Source organism: Giraffa tippelskirchi, chromosome 4, assembly GCF_054371585.1.
Source record: "Giraffa tippelskirchi isolate mGirTip1 chromosome 4, T2T-mGirTip1v1.2.pri, whole genome shotgun sequence".
In the NCBI taxonomy this organism is placed as follows: domain Eukaryota; kingdom Metazoa; phylum Chordata; class Mammalia; order Artiodactyla; family Giraffidae; genus Giraffa; species Giraffa tippelskirchi.
Window position 1 is genome coordinate 144,568,928 of NC_137278.1, and position 18,839 is coordinate 144,587,766.

At 41.8% G+C, this 18,839-nt stretch overlaps 1 long non-coding RNA gene and 1 pseudogene across 2 annotated transcripts in view; one reads left to right on the forward strand and one right to left on the reverse strand.

The window, feature by feature from the left end:
• The first annotated feature begins 3,114 nt into the window (after positions 1-3,114).
• Positions 3,115-18,839, forward strand: part of LOC145545382 (uncharacterized) — a 179,681-nt gene continuing 163,956 nt past the window's right edge. The window contains exons 1-2 of one of the 2 annotated variants that reach the window (XR_014082038.1): positions 3,115-3,162; positions 6,950-7,375. This is a non-coding gene — a long non-coding RNA (uncharacterized LOC145545382). Of the gene's footprint in view, positions 3,163-6,949; positions 8,238-18,839 lie in introns of both variants that reach the window. The other variant, XR_014082037.1, reaches the window with a different exon arrangement.
• Positions 3,810-4,255, reverse strand: LOC145544567 (small ribosomal subunit protein uS10 pseudogene; annotated as a pseudogene).

Genomic DNA, 18,839 nt, shown 5'->3' on the forward strand with positions numbered 1-18,839 from the left:
TATGGATATCTATCTTTTATCATGATGACAAGAACAAGGAGTTGGACACACAAAATGTAGCCCCTAGTACTCACACAGGTGCTACCTTAACCTTGTCTCAAGAGCAAGAAGTGCTCTTTGTCAGCTCCAAGTTTTCAGAGCAGGTTGTATAGCATTTGGTCAGTCTTGCTTAAAGATTTCACTGAGCTTGTACCCCATTTTCCAATAATTGATTCCTACCTGGGTTTCTAACATGGGATGCTGGGTCCTCCCACGCCCTCCCAGAGGCTGGTGTCCTGACAGTCTTGGTGGAGGCACTGGGACTGAGGCTGCCTAGATCTTCCCACAATGCAGACTCTATCACTCTTCTGTCCACCTGTCAGGACTTCTTCCTATCCTGGACCTCTCCAAGCAACACTCTGCCATCTTAAACCACCTCCTGCCACCTAAATCTCCAGATAACATGCTCCGCACTCTGTACCTCCTTTATTGCACATGTGTCTCAACTCCTCCTTCTCTGACTGATTCCACCACCACCAAGTGTCCATCCTGAGCCGAGAACTTTTTATATGTATAAAAAGTTCAATTCTGATCCTGAACATTAGGACATCTTTCTCATGAGGCTGTCATGAGGATTAAATGAATATATGCCTTGGGATGAGACCTTGGATGAAATCTGAACCATGAGGACTTACCTGTGGAGGAGGGATGGTGACATTCCAGATAAAGGGGACAGCTAGATAAAGACCAGACACTAGTGTCCACACTGCCTGGAGGCCCCTGGGTGCCCCACTGGGCCAAGGAAAATGTCTATCACTTGGACAGGAGGGTCTCTTCAGAAGGATCCCAGCTCAAGATGATGCTTACCCATGTTTCATCTCACCTCTTTCCGAGCCAAACCTAGACATTTTGATTAGACTGTAAGGTGCTAATTAAAATCACTAAGTGAACCATTTTCCATTTACTCTTAATTTTCAAGCACCACTATAATGATGCATATTATTAAGTGTGTCAGATTAGCTTGGCTCTGAATTTTAATTTATTTGACACTGAACTCCATTTACGTAAGTTCTTCTTTCCAGTGGGTTATTCACATAACAAGGTGATATTTTGCAAAGTTGTGAGCATTGGTTAAACATCATGAGTCCTATATTCAATTACCCATATCTTATCTATTTACAAGCTTAAGTAATTCTTTATGTAATAAAAAATCCCATAAAATGCAGTGACACTTTTAAAATTCATATTTAATCTATATGCTTGATATCTGCCTTTTTCCTCAGGAGGATCCTAAATGATTTACTTTCATCTTGTTTCTTTCTTTTGCGTATGTTTTTATTTATTTGTTTTAGCCATACCATGCAGTATGTGGGATCTTAGTTCCCTGACCAGAGATTGAACCTGTACTCCCTGCTTTGGAAGCTCGGACTCTTAACCACTGGACTGCCAGGGAAATTCTGCATATGTTGTAGAGTTCTAATAAAGGGAGGAGGAATGTTTGGCAGGAGAAAGTTGATGGTATTTAACTCACACATCTAGTAGCATTTTCACCCATTATAACTAACAGGATTAGTAATCAAAAGATGGATTTGCCTTTTTTCAGTGTGCCTCTTTACCTTTTCTCTCTGCCTTAACCCCTAGTGTATATTTATGTTGCTGCAGGATAAAAACACAACTTCTGACTAATTCACAGAAGGGGTCCAGATGCTCTTGTCAACAATAAACAGCATGGAACCCCTTGATAAAGATGATATTATCATTTCTTAGGATGAATGAATTATATCAACTTTGGAATATGTGGAGTTGTTATGCTTTTGAGAATGTGATTGGGTTTGTGTAAACCATGTTCTTGTGGGACATCAGAAGTTCAAAGAGGAACAATAAATCGGGGAAAATAAGTATACGTCATACTGACAGATTAGTACCCTTAGTATATAAAGAACTGTTTTTGAGATTTATTTATCCAGTTGGTCAGTCTTCATGCATTCATTAATTCAACAAAAATCTTTAAGTACTTTATGTGTTGAATTATGACCTTCCCCAAATTTATATGTTGAAATGCTAAGTCTCAGTACCTCAGAATGAAAAATTTGTTTTAAGATAAGTCTTAGAGAAGTAATCAAGTTAAGTGAAGTCATTAAGGTGCCCCTAACCCAATATGACTGGTGTCCTTATAAATGGGGGAAATTTGTGCACGGAGATACATGTAGAGGGAAGACAATGTGAAGAGACACAGTGGGGAAACGGCCATGAGAAGCCAAGAGAGAACCTGGAACAGATTCCTCCCACACGGCCCTTAGAAGGAATCAATTCTAAGACACCTTGTTCTTGGAATTCTGGCCTACAGAACTGTGAGAAAATCATTTCCTGTTGTTTAAACCATTCAGTCTGTGGTCTTTTGTTAAGACAGCCCTTGTAAACTAATATAAGCACTCACTGTGTGCCAGATACTGTCTTAGTGCCGGGAATAAGGTAGTGAAAAAAACCAACAGGGTCTGTCTTTCAAGCATGAGAAGCAGTCACCAAGAACACAAAGAGATACTATAACATGTCAAATCAAGATCTGTGTTGTGAGGATTATAAAGCAAGCTAAAGAGAGAGTGTGTGGAATGTGTTATTTAGATTGGAGGGAGGCAGCTCAAAGAAAATTTCTCTAGGGAAGTGATATCTGAGCAGATCTTGTAATAGGTGGCTCAGTGGCAAAGAATCAGCCTGCAATGCAGGAGACGCAGGTTCGATCCCTGGGTTAAGAAGATCCCCTGGAGAAGGGAATGACAACCCACTCCAGTATTCTTGCCTGGAGAATCCCATGAAGAGAGAACCTGGCAGGCTACAGTCCATAGGGTCGCAAAGAGTCAGACACAGTCAGACACGGCTGAGCAAGTAACACTTTCACACTTTCATTGGGTTGTGCAGTGCCATTACCCCCCCACCCTATTACCAGGCAATGGTTGCCACAAGACCACTGATGATTGCTCAGCCATTGGCCAGCGCCACAGTGGCCACCACCCCCTCCTCCACCAAATGAGCAACTGTCAGTGAACAACCGTTAGAGGTCCTGCTCAGCCATTGGCCAGTGCTTCAGTGGGCCCCTCCCCCAAGCAAGCAACTGTCAAGGAGAGACTGTTACTGGGCACATTCAACCAGCAGTGGGGGAGTGGTGGTCCTCAGGTGGAGAGTGAGGTAAGAGGTGGATCCTGGCCTTCTCCCCAGGGCCCTAAAGCTCACCTGGCCTTGGGCCAGCAGCTGAACTGTGGGGGCAGGGACAGGTACAAGCTGGGGGCTGTATGCAGTAGGGCTCCAGAGCTCTTGCCAAGGCTGCCCACTGGCCTGACCCAGGCTATGAGGTTGTGGTGAACCTCTCCCCCCTCCCTGTCTCAGCAACCTAATGGCAGTGGCTGTCTGTATAGGACACAGCGGGACCTAGTCCCTGCCATGTGGGCAGCCTGAGGAGCCTGAGGGCCAGCTGGGTTGGGCACCTGGATTCCTCAGTGAGATGGCCGTGCAGGGTCTGGGGCCCTGGCCATGAGGAAGCTGCCAGTTGAGATTTGCCTCCTCTTAGCCAAGACCTGGACCTCAGAGTGGGAAGCCCATGCCTGGGGACCTTGCCCTTTCTTGTCAGAGCAGAGAAGAACAAGGGATTGGTGGAAATTCACAGGAACATTGTTTACCTGACCATGACCTGACTCCAGAATAAAGGATCTGATACCAAGAAGTGTGCAACAACTAACCATACCCCTCCCTCACCTTTCCTAGAAAAGGGCTTTGCTGAAGGTTTTTGGAGGGGTGTTTTTGTTTTTAACAACTGATTATCAGTTTATTAGGTTGATTTAAGCATCTGCAATAAAGACTTCAAGCTTGACTCCTGGCTCAGTGCTGATGGAAGTGATTTGCTTAACGATCTCAGAGGGATTGTGCAGGTCAATGAGTTGCTTGAGGACCCTCATCTCGAAATGATTCCAAGTCTTAGATCCCTCATCACAAGGAGTTTTCCTTGCAGTTATTCTCAGAGTTTTGGTAGACATCCAAACCGGTCCTTTCACTTTGAGACTCTTTTCCTTGGCACCTCTGATCAGGTCAGCACATGCCTTCTCCAAAAACATAGGTTGTGGCTGGGGAGGGTGATTCTAATCTGGTGAATTGCCATCTCTGGCTTCATGAGATTCTTGCCTATCAAGCCATGACTGTGGGGCGTCTTCCAATCAACTGGTTCCTCAGTGAGAATGAACAGCGGTGAGTCAGGAGCAGGAGTGGTCTCCACTGCAGTGGTGACCATGTTTTCCTCAAAGGGGTGGGGGAGGTTGGGTTTTTTTAGGGACTGAGGCACCTATCTCCACACATAGTCTTTCTCTATTCCAGACTCTGATGATTTGGTATTGTTTGGCCTCACTGTACATTGGGCACACAGACTTGCGTTTCTGCAACAATCTGATAAAGTGAGGGTGAAAACTATGTGGTTATCTGAGGAAGGAGGGTTCCTGGCAGAGGGAACAGCAAGTGAAAGGCCCTGAAGCAGACATGTGTTTGACCTTTTTGCTCTTCCTTTAGCTGTGTTGGGAGCATAGCAAGAGAGGAGGGGTGACAGACAATAGGATCAGAGAAGAAGGTCAGACCACAGAAGGAGGTCAACAGTGTCAGATGCTAAAGAACCAAGCCTTGAAGGGCTTTAGGTTTTATTCCATGTAATACAGCCATCAGAACTTGTTAAGCAGAAGAATAATACAATCTGATTACTTTTTAAAGGCTTATTCTGGCTGCTGTGTGAAGAAAAGATTGTTAGAGACTCAAGAATGGAAGCATGAGATAATAGTAAGAGGCTGTTGCAATAATTCAACAGAGAAGTCCTCATGGCAAGGACCAAGTTGGCAGCAGGAAAGAGGATAAGGATGGGTAAATCTTCAATCTATTTCATGGTTAGACTCTACATGATTTGCTGGTAGGTTGAATATGATTTGTTAAAGAGTCAAGAATGATTTCAAAGTCTGGAGCCTGAAAAACTATGTGAATCATGATGTAGTTTATTGAGATGGAGAGCACTAAGAAAGAACAACTTTGGTAAAGAAAACTAGGAGTTCTGTTCTGGATATGTTGACTTGGAGGGGTCTATAGAACATGCAATGGGCTTAACTGGTGGCTCAGTGGTAAAGAATCTGCCTGCAATTCAGGAGACGCGGTTTGATGCATAAGTTAGGAAGATCCCCTGGAGGAGGAAATGACAAACCCCACTCCAGTATTTGTGCCTGAAAATCCCATGGACAGAGGAGCCTGGCAGGCTACAGTTCCTGGGGTCGCAAAGAGTTGGACACGACTGAGCAACTGAGCATGCATATATGCATAGAATATGACCAGAGGAGTTTATGGGAGAGGTCTGAGCTAGAGATATAAACTGGTGAGTCTTTAGAATAAAAAATGATAGTTAAAGCCAAGATCCTGGCACCGAGAGAGCAACTGTAGAGAAGAAAAAGGTCTGAGGCCAGAGGCCTGAGGCTTTACACTATAGAGGAATGAAAGGAGGGTATCCAGCAACTGAACCCAAGAATGAGGGCCACCAAGAGCAGAGGAGCAAGTTGTCTTGGAAGCCAAGGGAGACAAGAAGGAGGGAGTGGTAAACCCTGTCAATGGCTGCTCATGGGTTGAGTTAGATAAGAACTGAGACCTGCTCCTTGGTTTGGTCACCGGAGACTGTTGGTGACCTCAAGGAAAATATTTCTGATAAACTGGGAAGATGACTGCCTCATTGGTGTGGGTTCCAGAGAGAATGGGTGGTGAAGAAGGGGAGAGAGAGTTATTTCATCATTCTTTCAAGGAATTTTTCTACAGAGCAAAATGAAGCAGCAGCCAGAAGAGGTGGGCTCTAGGAAGTTTTTTGTTGTCTGTTGCTTTAAGCTGGGAGATATTATGTCTATGTCATAGGCTTCAGATTTTATGGTGAAGGAAATTATCTAATAAAAAGGTGGAAATTGATGTTGTAGGAAACAGGATTCCTTTTTTTTCTTTTCGTTTATTCATTGTGCTGGGTCTTCATTGCTGCACATGGGCTTTTCTCTAGTTGGGGCGAGCAGAGGCTATTCTTCATTGAGGTGCATGGCCTTCTCATTTCAGTGGCTTCTCTTGCTGCCAAGCACAGGCTCCAGGGTGCACAGGCTTCAGCAGTTGCAGCATGTGGGCTCAGTAGATTCAGCTGTGGGCCCTAGAGCACAGAACCAGTAGTTCTGGTGAAGGGACTTTAGTCGCTCTGCCACATGTGGGATCTTCCTAGATCAGGGATTGAACTGGTGTCCCCTGCATTGGCAGGTGGATTTCCATCCACTGTACCACTATGGAGGTCCCCAGGAAATAGGATTCTTGCAGAACTGCTGAGGGGGGTGGAATCCATGCTTGATTGAGAGGTTGATCTCAGCCTGGCATCCTGGTCCTTCACATTCAGGATGATTCACCTAGTATTGTAGAAGGAAAGGCAGACCTACAGGAAGAGATGCAGAAAGGTGGGGAGATGAATGCTTGAATTCCTCAGTGAAGTAGAAAGTAAGGTCATGAACTGAGGATGAAGAGAGAGGTGGGCATTGGAGACAGAGGAGAAGGTGTGAAATAATCCTCTTAGAAAGGGGGTGAGGGGGTGAGTGGAGGGAATAGGAGTGTCCATAGACTTGCCAGATGGGCTCACTTGAAGTCTAATATCCTAAATTTAAAGTGAGACTAGTTGACATGGTATATGGTTTCACCTGTGTCTGGCTGCTTGAGTGCAGGCATGAGTAGGGAGCGAGTTAGATTTAACCAGTGTTATGGTCTGAATTGTGTCCCCCACAAGTTTATATGTTTAAAGCCGTTACCCCCAGTGTAACTGTACTTGGAGAAAGGACCTGTGAGGAGGTAATACGTGTTAAACAAGGTCATAAATGTGGGCTTTAATCCCATAGAACTGGTGTCCTCATTAGAGGAGAAAGAGACAGAAAAGGCTCTTAAATTCCAGGTGTGCACAGAAGAAAGGCCATGTGAGGACACAGAGAGAAGGCAGCTGTCTGCAACCCAGGAAGAGAGCTCTCACAGAAAACTAACCCTGACAGCACTTTGTTCATTGCCTCTGGTCACCAGAACTGTGAGGAAAATGTAATTTCTGTTGCTCAAGCCCCCCAGTCTGTGGAATATGGTTGTGGCAGCCTGAGCAAACTACTGCAACCAGAGATGGAGCTTTCTCAGGCAAATGTGACAGAAGATGGAACAAGAAATGATTACAGAAGTGGACTGAATGAAGAAATAGCTGTAGGATGCTAGGCCTAGTGTATGGAACTTGGCAATTCCTCCATGAGGGTAGCTGCTGCCAGCTACCTTCTCAGTACCTGCCTTCTTTCTCTTCCCACTGTGACAGGTATTGCTCTAGGGAAATGCCATGCAAGTGGTAAGTTGCTCACCCTCAGTGGGCTCACAGTCAAGTGAAGGGGAGAGACACAGGTAGTGTCAGTACAACATGACCAAGATTGTCATAAGACATTGACAGCGTCTTGGTCCAGAGGAGGTGTCACAGAAGCGCTGTTTGAGCTGGGCGCTGAAGCTGAGCAAGAGTTTACCAGGAGAGTTTCTAGGCTGAGAGGACAGGAGGCTCTGAGGAGGGCAGGACACTTGAGAGAGAGCAAAGCATTTATCATGGCCTCAGTGCAGGAGGTAGGATGTTCCTCCCTGTGGAGGTGGGGAGGGTGTGAGGAGGTGAGCTGTAGCCAGGATGTGAAAGGCCTGGAGTTGGTTACATGATAACCAGAGGATTGATGTCATAGATTATTCTTAAAAGAAAAGATAAAACTCTGTTAGCATTGTGGAAAATAAATTAGAATGGAAAAGAACTTAGCAGGCAGTTAAAATACCGATTTGGTGCTTAGGAGAAAGTGCAAGGCTGGAAAAATCCATTTTATTATCTCATATAGTAACGGAAGCCGTGGATGTGACTGAGAATGAGATGGCTATCACTTCCCGAGTGTTCATCACATGCCACGCACTACACTTTACATGGATTGTCTCATTTAAAGTTGACATCAGGGAGTTCCCTGATGGTTCAGTGGTTAAGACTCAGCACTTTCACTGTTGTGGGCCTGGATTTAATTCCTGGTCGGGGAACTAAGATCCTGCAAACCATCTGGTATGAACAACAACTTCAACAAAAACAAGCTGAAAGCAAATTTATTTAGAAGATATTATTGTTATTGTTTTTTCAAATGAATAATCTGAGTTTACAGAGATTAAATGATTTCCCCAAATTCACATCATTGGTAAGTAGATTTTAACTCAAGTGGTCTGACCCCAGCGTCCCCTGCTCTCTGTCTTTTGCCTTGGAGATATCTATGTTTAAGGGGTAAGCAAAAGTTGAGTCTGGGCAGAAAATACTTTTTATTTATTTATTTTATTAAAAAAATTTATTGGAGTATAGTTGATTTACAATATTGTGTTAGTTTCAGGTGTTCAACATTGTGAATCAGTTATACATATATGTATACCCACTCTTTTTAGATTCTTTTTCCATATAGGTCATTACAGAGTATTTGAGTTCCTTGTGCTATAGGGTAAGTCCTTATTCTCTATTTTATACATAGTAGTGTGTATATGTCAATCCCAATCTTCCAATTTATCCCTCTCCTCCCTCTTCCCCGCCTAGTGACCTTAAGTTTGTTTTCTACATCTGTGACTCTAAGGAAATAGTTTTTTTAAAGATTTGGCAGAGAATCAAGAAAGTAGATTATTGGCATCAAAGGCTCAAAAGCATTCAAAGGGAGGTCAGGAAGATGTGCTCTAAATAGAAGTCCAGATCACACAAGACCATGGTTGCACTTCCTGAGGGCAGACTAGGTAAAAGCAAGGCCAGAGGCTGGCTGAAAATGCTGAGGAACAAGTGAGGCAGTGGTTTGATGTAAAAGTCATGCAGCAGGTCAGCTGGCACCTGATGAAAGAGAGGGGTGCTGGCCACCTAGACAAGTACAGAGATGACGCCACCTTGACCAGCTTATCTCCATTTCACAGTCTGGCAGGCTCAGAAACAGAGTTTTCCAGCACAAGGCTCCAAGTCCATGAGAGCTTATGTTTGAAAACTGGAATGATGATTGATTAATTGGTGCTGAGTAATAAACTACTGAGAAATCCAGATGTTCATAGTTTGCTGATGAGAGCACTATAGATTACTGGCAAAGCCTAACATTATAATCAAAATGTTACCAGGAAGCATGAACTCAGAGCAAGATAAGGTGACTGGTGTCCTCAGTCTATATCTTGTGCACCCATATTCACCAGGGATATACCAGGTGCTCATGCTTACCAGTTATAGTTCTGTCTCCTTTGAGTGGAGTCACACTGACAGATTTTATTTCTCTGGATTTTTTTCTTAGAGAAACCATCCCATTCCTATTACTTCAGTGTTTCCCAATCATTCTCATACAATTTTTATAATATTTGACATACCCATGTGCCACCAATGTGTACCATCATTAATTTCTAAAAATTAATTTACTTAAAATTAAGAATAAAAGTTTATTTTAAAAGAAAATGTTATGAGCATAAATACAAACCCAGTATCCTTTGCTGCAAAGAGGAGGCAACTGTAAATCTAAAGGCATAGCTTTGAAAAAAAATCAATGATCTGTTATTCCCCCAATTCTTGAATACTAGCAGTGATAAGCTTACTACTCCCTGGAAAGCACTTTTCTCAAGCAACATAATGCAATTACTACATGTATGCTTTCTCAGCAACATTCTCAATTATTTGAATGGCTCCACACTGTCCCATGGGCAGGGGCAGATCTACTGTGAAACTATTTATAATAAGGTTTGAACTTCAAGATTCATTATTTTTACCTGTTCCTCCCAAGGCCTTATACGTTTGTACCTGATTTTGTGTTCTTTTTACAAGGAGAACCCCACCACTACATCTTGTGAAGGTTTATGCTCCAATCCTGTATTCTCTCCTACTAATGGATCATTCTAAAGGTGGCCAAATTCACCTTATTTCATACTGAAGGTGTAAGCTTTTTTCAGGTTCAGTGATGTCCTGCAGTTTATCCCTATACCAACTTTGTAGGGAAGAGATATTTGATGAGTCACTTGAAGGTAGGCAAGAGTGAAGGGAAGGGTGATGTTTAGACTAGAAAAACGTGAAAGTGTTTATGAAGAGAATGGGTGGAGGGAGACTAAGGTAGTCTAAAAAAGGAGGAAATTGATGGAAAGGGGATTTAGCACATAAGAGAGGGCTTGGCCTTTGAAAGAAGGACCCCTTTCCCTGTAACAGAAAGAGACAAGAAGAGATGCATCTTAGGTAGATCAACAAAGAGGCTCTGACTTTGTTTCTCTTTGGATTCTGAGAGCATATCCCATGTCAAGAGTGAGGGATGTAGAAATTATGTGGGAGGTTTGAGAAGCCTGTGTTTGAAATTTTCACCATGGAGCCTGCAAGAGGGAATTCACCAGAGGCAAGAGAAAGCCTTGTAGAGTGGCTTGGATAGGCCAGTTCATAGGGACGCTGGGCAGTGCAGTAGTAGGATACTTACCCACATGATTCTGAGGCTCTCACGGTCTGATTCTGTCATGAGTCATCAAGGAAGGAGAGAAAGGATGCCAAAGAGGCAAAGGAAATGGAGTCGCTAATAAACATGTCACAGAAGGGATTAACCAGAGAGTGGGTTGCTTACAGATCAGAATGTGGAACCCAGGTCTTGATGAAATCAAAGAGCGTGTTTAGAGGGAAGCAGTGGAGACCGCGGTCTAAGCAGAATTTCTGAATAGCTTGAGGAGGTGCAAATATGAGTGATGACAAGGCCCAGGGTGCCAAAAAAGAGAGACCTAGAGGGATAAGGTGAAGGGAACAAAGAGATTGAGGAAGCAAGAGATCAAGGCTAGACATCATTGAGGATGATGGAGAGAATGAAGACAGAACTCTCTCCATCAGGGGGCCTGACATAGGAGGAATAGAGGAATGCCTAGGCTTTCTGGAGATGGGAAGAACAGGATGGAGAGAAGGGGAATAACACGTCCATGTTCTCATCTCCAAAACCTGTAAACCTATTACCTTGAATAGCAAAAAGGATTTTGCAGATGTGGTTAAGTCAAGGATTCTGTGGGAGATCATCCTGGATTATCCAGATAGGATCAACATAATCACAAGGATTCCTTAGAAGAGAGAAGGGAGGCTGGAAGTGAGGGGGAGGGATGGGAAGCAGAAGAGTTGTGATGACAGTGCAAGCATAGGTCTGAGTGATGCAATCACCAGCTTTGAAGATGGAGGAACGCAAGAAATGCAAGCAGCTGATAGAAGATGGAAAAGGCAAGGGAATAGGTGCTGCCCTGGAGCCTCCAGAGGGAATGCAGACCAGCGGGCAACTTGACTCCAGTCCCATGAAACCCATTTTGGACTCTGTCCTCCAGAATGCTAAGACAATAAATGTGTGATGTTTTATGCTACTTACAGCATAAAACATACAGCATAAAAACATACAGTTTGTTACAGCACTTATAGGAAACAAATAGAGATGGGAAGCTGGTTGATATGAATATTTTCAAAGGGAAGGCTTTTGAAAAAATATGGAAGAACCACATTCTGTGGGCAGAAGCCTAAAGCCAGGAGAGACACTACCTCTGGCCATCAGATAGAGCCTGTGTGCACAGATGAGCTGTCTCTACTTGCAAGGGCTGCAAAGGACCTAAGAGTCCTCCAGGGAAATCCAAATTTTCAGTTGAAGCCAGGAAGGAGAGGAGGTAGTAAGCAAAAAGGTTAAGAGTGTAGAGGATTATTTTAATTTTGAGCAATAGATCAAGACTTTCAAAGTGTACAATGTAAACAGAGATCAGGTCTTGGGAGAAGACTGAACTGAATAGGAATAAAAATACTTAACATGATCTGTGGCCTCCATGGGTAGTGTGCTGTGTACATACCATGAGCCATTGCTGAGAATCATAGGGAAGAGGGAGGCAGAGGCCAGAGATGGAACTCTGTTCAGCAGTTTTAATGAAAAGCTTTTTGGCTCCCGCTTCTACTTAGCTGGCTAGCTTTGATGCCTCTGCTGGTCTTAGTCAAATTCCAAAATTAAACATTTGCTTTTTAAAGGACTAAGACCAACTTTGTGTGGATCATGTTATGTGTCATGTCAACTCATTAATACCTGTCATAAACAAGTCAAAATAAGCTCATTTTTTTTCACAAGCTGTAATAAAATTTTGTTTCTGATTTTGAGAGACTCTTGCCCATATTAGGCTTTAAGTGCTCATTGGATTTAATTGAATTAAAATAAGTCATAAAGTGAGAGCTGAATCAGAGAATCATGAAGAAGTTATATGGAAGGGATCTTTTATGCAAATGTCAGATTTATGACCTCCAACCCTTTAGCTTTATTATTAGTTGGCCTCTAACACATGTGTGTCAAGGCCATCATTTTGTACCTCTAGTCAAAGAACTAGAACTAAAGCAGGTTTAGTTTCTTTCTGCTAGGCCTACCTTCTGAATCCTGGCCTTTAGATATTACCATGTCCATCAGGAGGGGAGGCAGGAAGGGCGACCAAAGGAAAGGACAGAGGAAAGTGAGCATTTCTCTAGAGGAACTGCAGAAGAGCTGGCTTTGGCCACCCACCCTCTGGTCCTCACCAGGATGGGGCATCCCTCCCAAGCAAATTGTGACTCCATTTATGGTAAAATTCTCTTCTACCACACAAGCTGCGAAGATAAGAAAGAGAATCCAAGAGAGGCAACAATAAAAAGAAATAGAAATCCAGGAGACCAGCTATTGGTAAGGCAGAGTTGTTTTGTTTTTCCACATTCTTTTCCATTATGGTTTTTCGTAAGATACTGAATACAGTTCCCTGTGCTATACAATTTTTATATATATACTGTATATACAAAAACCTTGTTTATGTATATATAGTAATTTGTGTCTACTAATTCTGAACTCCTAATTTATCCGTAAGTTTGCTTTCCATCTGTGAGTCTGTTTCTGTTTGGTAAATAAGTTCATTTATATCATATTTTAGATTTCACATATAAGTGATTTCATTTAATATCTGTCTTTGTCTGACTTACTTCACTTAGTATGATAATCTCTAGGTCCATCCATATTGCTGGCGAACATTGAGTTTATCCCTACAAACCAGCAAATACCATTCCCTTTCAAACTGCATGCTCTTAAACTAGAAGTTATTGATATCTCTGTGTGTTGTGTGTATGTTCATCTGTTTGTTTCTTCTTGTGTACAAAGCTAGTTACTTCTTTAATTAAGCGCTCTTCACTTTTATTAGAGCTGTTAGCATATTCAAGAACATTTGCTGTTTTTGGTTTCCCAGTGGACCAAGGCATGCATTTTCAGGAATCAGCTGGTTTTGTTAATATGACAGTTTGTATCAGGTGCAGAAGGATAATTTACTGCCTTTCAAATATCTATTTCTTCTCCTCCAAATGGGTGCACCTGCATTGGAACCCAGAGTGTCTGCACTCAAATGATCACTGAAGACTGATCTCAGCTAGCTAATAGTCTCCAAAGCCAGACACAGAATCAGCTGTCTTGGAATTGCTTGTCTGTGCATCATGAGGAACTGTGCAGGGAGACATGGATGAGAATCTGCCACATCTATAGATGTGCTACAGAAATGTGCTATAGAAATAGACGGGCTAGAGAAACAGAACTGGGACACACAGAATCACTGCAGTGTGTCTGCTGGGTCACCACAATGCTCAGTCACATAGTAACAGTTATCCTCAGTGCAGGGAAACACAGGACTTATTCTGAATTATCTACTTCTCCTTTCATAACTACTAAGCTGAGTGTTGTCAGGGCTGGTCCTTATCTTTCTGGAGACCAGAATATACAACAAGGCCAATCTGATGAGCACGGAATCTGCATAGTTACACGGAATCCTGCACTTAGAAGGACCCCATGCTTGGTTTAATGCTGTGTTGCTGCTGCTTTGAAATTTTTAACAACTTTTAAATAAGGAGCTCAGCATTTTTATTTTGCACTGGGCTTTGCAAATTAGGTAGCCTATCATGATCTCCTATACAGTTTCTTTGGTTGAAAAACTTCTAATTTCAGGATTACTTCTCTAATAATCCACCCTCTATTGTGTACTTTTATTTATGAGTCTCTATACAGATTTCAGGCTGCAAGTTTCCTAAGGGCCTGGACTTTCTTATATCTTCTTCTCTAGGGCTTAAAAGAGTGCCTGACATAAGTAGTCAGACAGTGTTTGTTGAATGACTGAGTGTTTGAGAAAGGCTTCAAGGATATTCCCATAGCCCAAGGTAACAAAGCAGATTATTGGGATAGTGTCACATTTGGTAACAAGTTCACCATAAAAGGGGTCATTAAATCTGCACACTCCTTCTCTACCTCCTCCTCAACTACTATTCACTGAGTGATAAGCAGCTTTAATGCTTGATCACCCACACTGATTCTTTTTTCATCAGATTTCCTAATTCCGTAAGCTGAGCAGAGAACCTTGTATTGACCCAAGCAACTATGCTAATGGGCCAACCTGAGTTGCTGTTGTCAAGGTTCAGGGAGACAGTTTTGACGCAGAGTGTGGGCACACCTTCACCCTGGCCAACTGAGCTGGAGGGTCTTAGAGAAATAAATGTAAGAGCAAACATTGTGACTTCATGGTTATATAAAGAGAGGTCATCCTGCCCATGCTTGGCAGTTGGACCATGGATGCGAGCACCAGTAGCCCCTTAAGAGCTACATCTTATGTTGTGGGTCTTTGTGGAAGTACTTCCCTTGGAACGTTTATGGTGACTAGTCCAATAATTTGTATTGCATTTTAAATAAATTAAAGGAGAACAGTTTAAAGCTAACACCTCTGTCTTTTGACCACAAATAGGATTCATTTCCAATGATTACCTGGAACACTATGTTGAATAGTATTCTAAGAAAAGAGTCTGGGGTCAATTAATAATGCCTGTATGGGCACTTATGCTTGCATCTATTGAGAGTCTACACAGTATTGAATACATGGTAAATGCTCCATGCGTATTTGCTGACTGAGTGGATAGATCGATGAAGATTTGCCATTGAAAGAGTGGTTCAGAACATGCCACCCCAAATATGTCCCTTTGGCATATTGATTACTATTTTGAACTGAAGGCACTTGGGAAATAGTAGATGCAAGAAGGGCTCCTTGACCTCCCCCTTTCTATCTAAAAGCAAGCCATAAAATTTCCCATGAGAAAGATGTCCTCTGTGTACCAGGAAGAGAAGAACATTCTTATCACCAGAGATTGGGAGTCAGTGCCTAAGAGGCCCTGTACAAACAAAGCTACTAAAATAACCCCTATCTTCCATTGGTTTTCCCATATATTTCCTAGTTACTGTCTCACAATTTACTGCCTCCCAGCTCAAGCCCCTTTGTCTTGTCAAATTCCCAACATTTATAGTTCTTCATGTAAAATTGGTATATAAGCTTTCTGGCCTAACAGATTTTTGGCCTTCTTCGGGTCTTTATTTTTATTCTGAAAATGCCCATGTATATGTAAAAATATTAAATATAATTTGCACTAATCTGTCTCATGTTGGTTTAATTCTTAGACCCCACTACAAAACCTAAGAGGATAGAAGGATTTTTTTTCCCCTTTACACCATCAGAGCTTCAAGTCTGTCCCTGGAACTAACTAGGTAATTTGAACAAGTTCTTCAGCCTGAGCTTCAATTTCTGTAGCTGTGAAAAGACTTGAAATATCTTCTAGTCCTGTTTTTCTGCAATATTCTGTAACCATGTCAGTCTCTCTAAAATGAAGACAGCTTGTGTGAAACAATATCCAATTCCATATGCTTAAGTCTTCATTTCTTGAAAACCTTGCTGTGGTGGCCTGTTTTAATTTCTTTTTCTTTCTTTTTAGTGTTTTTTGGAAATGTTTGTTGTAGACAATTTCAGATAAATGTGTGTATATATATGTTTGTGTGTGTGTGTATGTATATATACACATACACACAAGTAAAAAGAAAATAATAATTAACTTTCATGTACCCGTCTTTCAACTTCAACAATTATCTGCTCATGGACAAGTTTCATTTTTAAAAAATATCAACTTGTTTATTTTAATCGGAGGCTAATTACTTTACAATATTGTGGTGGATATTGCCATACTTTGACATGAATCAGCCATGAGTGTACGTGTGTCCCCACTTCCCGAACCCCCCTCCCACCTCCCTCCCCATCCCATCCCTCTGGGTTGCCCCAGTGCACCGGCTTTGAGGGCCCTGTTTCAGGCATCAAACTTGGACTAGTCATCTCTTTCGCATATGGTAATATACATGTTTCAAAGCTATTCTCTCAAATCATCCCACCCTTGCCTTCTCTCACAGAGTCCCAAAGTCTGTTCTTTATATCTGTGTCTCTTTTGCTGTCTTGCATATAGGGTCATCATTACCATCTTTATAAATTCCACATATATGCGTTAATATACTGTATGGGTGTTTTTCTTTCTGACTTACTTCACTCCGTATAATAGGCTCCAGTTTCATCCACCTCATTAGAACTGACTCAAATGCGTTCTTTTTAATGGCTGAGTAATATTGTACAGTGTATATGTACCACAACTTTCTTATCCGTTCATCTGCCGACGGACATCTAGGTTGCTTCCATGTCCTAACTATTGTAAACAGTGTTTCAGTGAACATTGGGGTATGCGTGTCTCTTTCAATTCTGGCTTCCTTGGTGTGTATGCCCAGCAGTGGGATTGCTGGGTTGTATGGCAGTTCTATTTCTAGTTTTTTGAGGAATCTCCACACTCTTCTCCATAGTGGCTGTACTAGTTTGCATGCCCACCAACAGTGTAAGAGGGTTCCCTTTTCTCCATACCCTTTCCAGCATTTATTGTTTGTAGATTTTTTGATAGCAGCCATTCTGACCAGCATGAGATGGTGCCTCATTGTGGTTTTGATTTGCATTTCTCTGATAATGAGTGATGCTGAGCATTTTTTCATGTGTTTGTTAGCCATCTGACGTTTCATTTTTACTTCCACCGCATCTCTCCCCCACAAACTGGATTGTTTAAAAGCAAACTCCAGATAGCAGATCATTTACTACATTCACATTTCAGTATAATTCTTCAAAAGATAGAGATTCCTTTTAAAAACATAATCACAATTTTTTTCTCTCTTAATTTCCATTGCAGCAAAATATATAGTATATTTGTCATAGAATTGCCAGTATACATTTCTTACATCTTGAAGTGACTTCGGTGACTTTGGACTGAAACTCACAACCTTGTTTCTTTAATGTTTTATAAATCTAAGAGACATACGTCCTCTCCAGAGATTTGTGACTCTTTGTGGTAAAAATTGGAAACAGAGACATTTGCTTTTGACCAAGTCTTCTATGGAGGGGGCTAAACCAAGAATATAATTATTCACTTGCTATGTTTTTCTCTTCCCTCTTCCCAGCACCTCCACTCAACTTACACCCTAACAATATGCTCCCTCCTAACTTCAAAAGACTTCCCAGGGAACTTTGGATGGTGACCCACAGAGTCAGACAACCAGAGAGAGTGAATGGGGGGGTTGAGATATAATAGATGTGCTATTATTTTGTTTGTTAATTTGAATCATTTAGGACTCAGGGAGTTGCAGGGATTATCTTATGGAGCTGGTACTTGTGCATTGGAGGAATTGTCTAGCTTAATTTATGGGAAGCAAGAGACATCAGGAAATCTTATTGACCACATAGGCATTCACATGCAGAACTGACAACTTCCCACAAGAGTCGGTTTCCCGAACTTTGAGAATCTCCTTTAACCTACTTTGATTTCTGAACAGCTTCATTACAGATTCATTCTTTGGAGTTAGGGTCTTATCCCCTAATAAAAATAAAATGCTCATGGGAGAGATAACATGTTGAATGACTGTCAGCCATCATTTTTTAAAGTTTGTTTTTATTTCAAGAGCAATATGCTTTTGTTGTTAAAAACAAAATCTAAACAGTACAGATAATGCTTAGCATCCGTTGACCGGGACCACGGCGTTGCACAAATTCACACCGACTTTTTCACACAAGTTATGCGGTGTTGACCCAAGACCCTTTCGCATAACAGGAAGTTAGCGCACAATGTTTCAAATTGCTAAATCAAGATATATATTTTATAGATATAAAAGTACCTTTTAGGAGAACTTAAAGCAGAAGTTTTTCAAAGTGGTTTCCAAGGTGTGGAACCAAGAGAAAAGAGTATTAAGAAGGAAGAAAGCTATTTTTATGTCTTCTGTAATCAGTTCTCCATGATTGATATATGGGTTAGTTTTATATTGAAAAACAACAAACAGCATGTGTGTTACAAAACCCAGGCAAGTAGTACTGCCCATTCAACTCAATATTGTTGCCGTTGTACTTTTCTTCTTGAGATCTGTGGTCAAGGCACCCATAACCCTCAGGAGATGATCTCAGAGCTTCAGGTAGAAATGAATTCTCCTCCTCATCTCCTCCTTTGTACTTACCTTTTATACTCACACTTTCCTCTTCCACTGTCTGTCTTTTATTCCCATCTCCTGCTTTAGGCTCCTCTCCTCTCTCTTACTCTTTCTTTCCCTTGCTTCACCCAGCTGGGAGCCTCTTCTGGATTCAGGAAGGCTCTATTAGTTTTGGCTTTAATCTGCTCTGTATCAACACTCCTCTCTCCACTCTTTGTTTTATAGAACTATTTTGAAGACTCTCTTGTTCTCTCTATTGTGGATTTGTACACTTTTTTTTTTATCCCTTTGCTGCATTTTAATGGTACTTTAGGTGAGAAAGAAGATAAATACTTGTGCTCAGTCCACTATCTTGAACCCTGATGTTCATATATTGCAGTAAACTGGATGATTTGGTTTTCCAAAAGGCACAATCTGAGGGAGGATTTTGAATGTGGTAGAGAGAAAGGA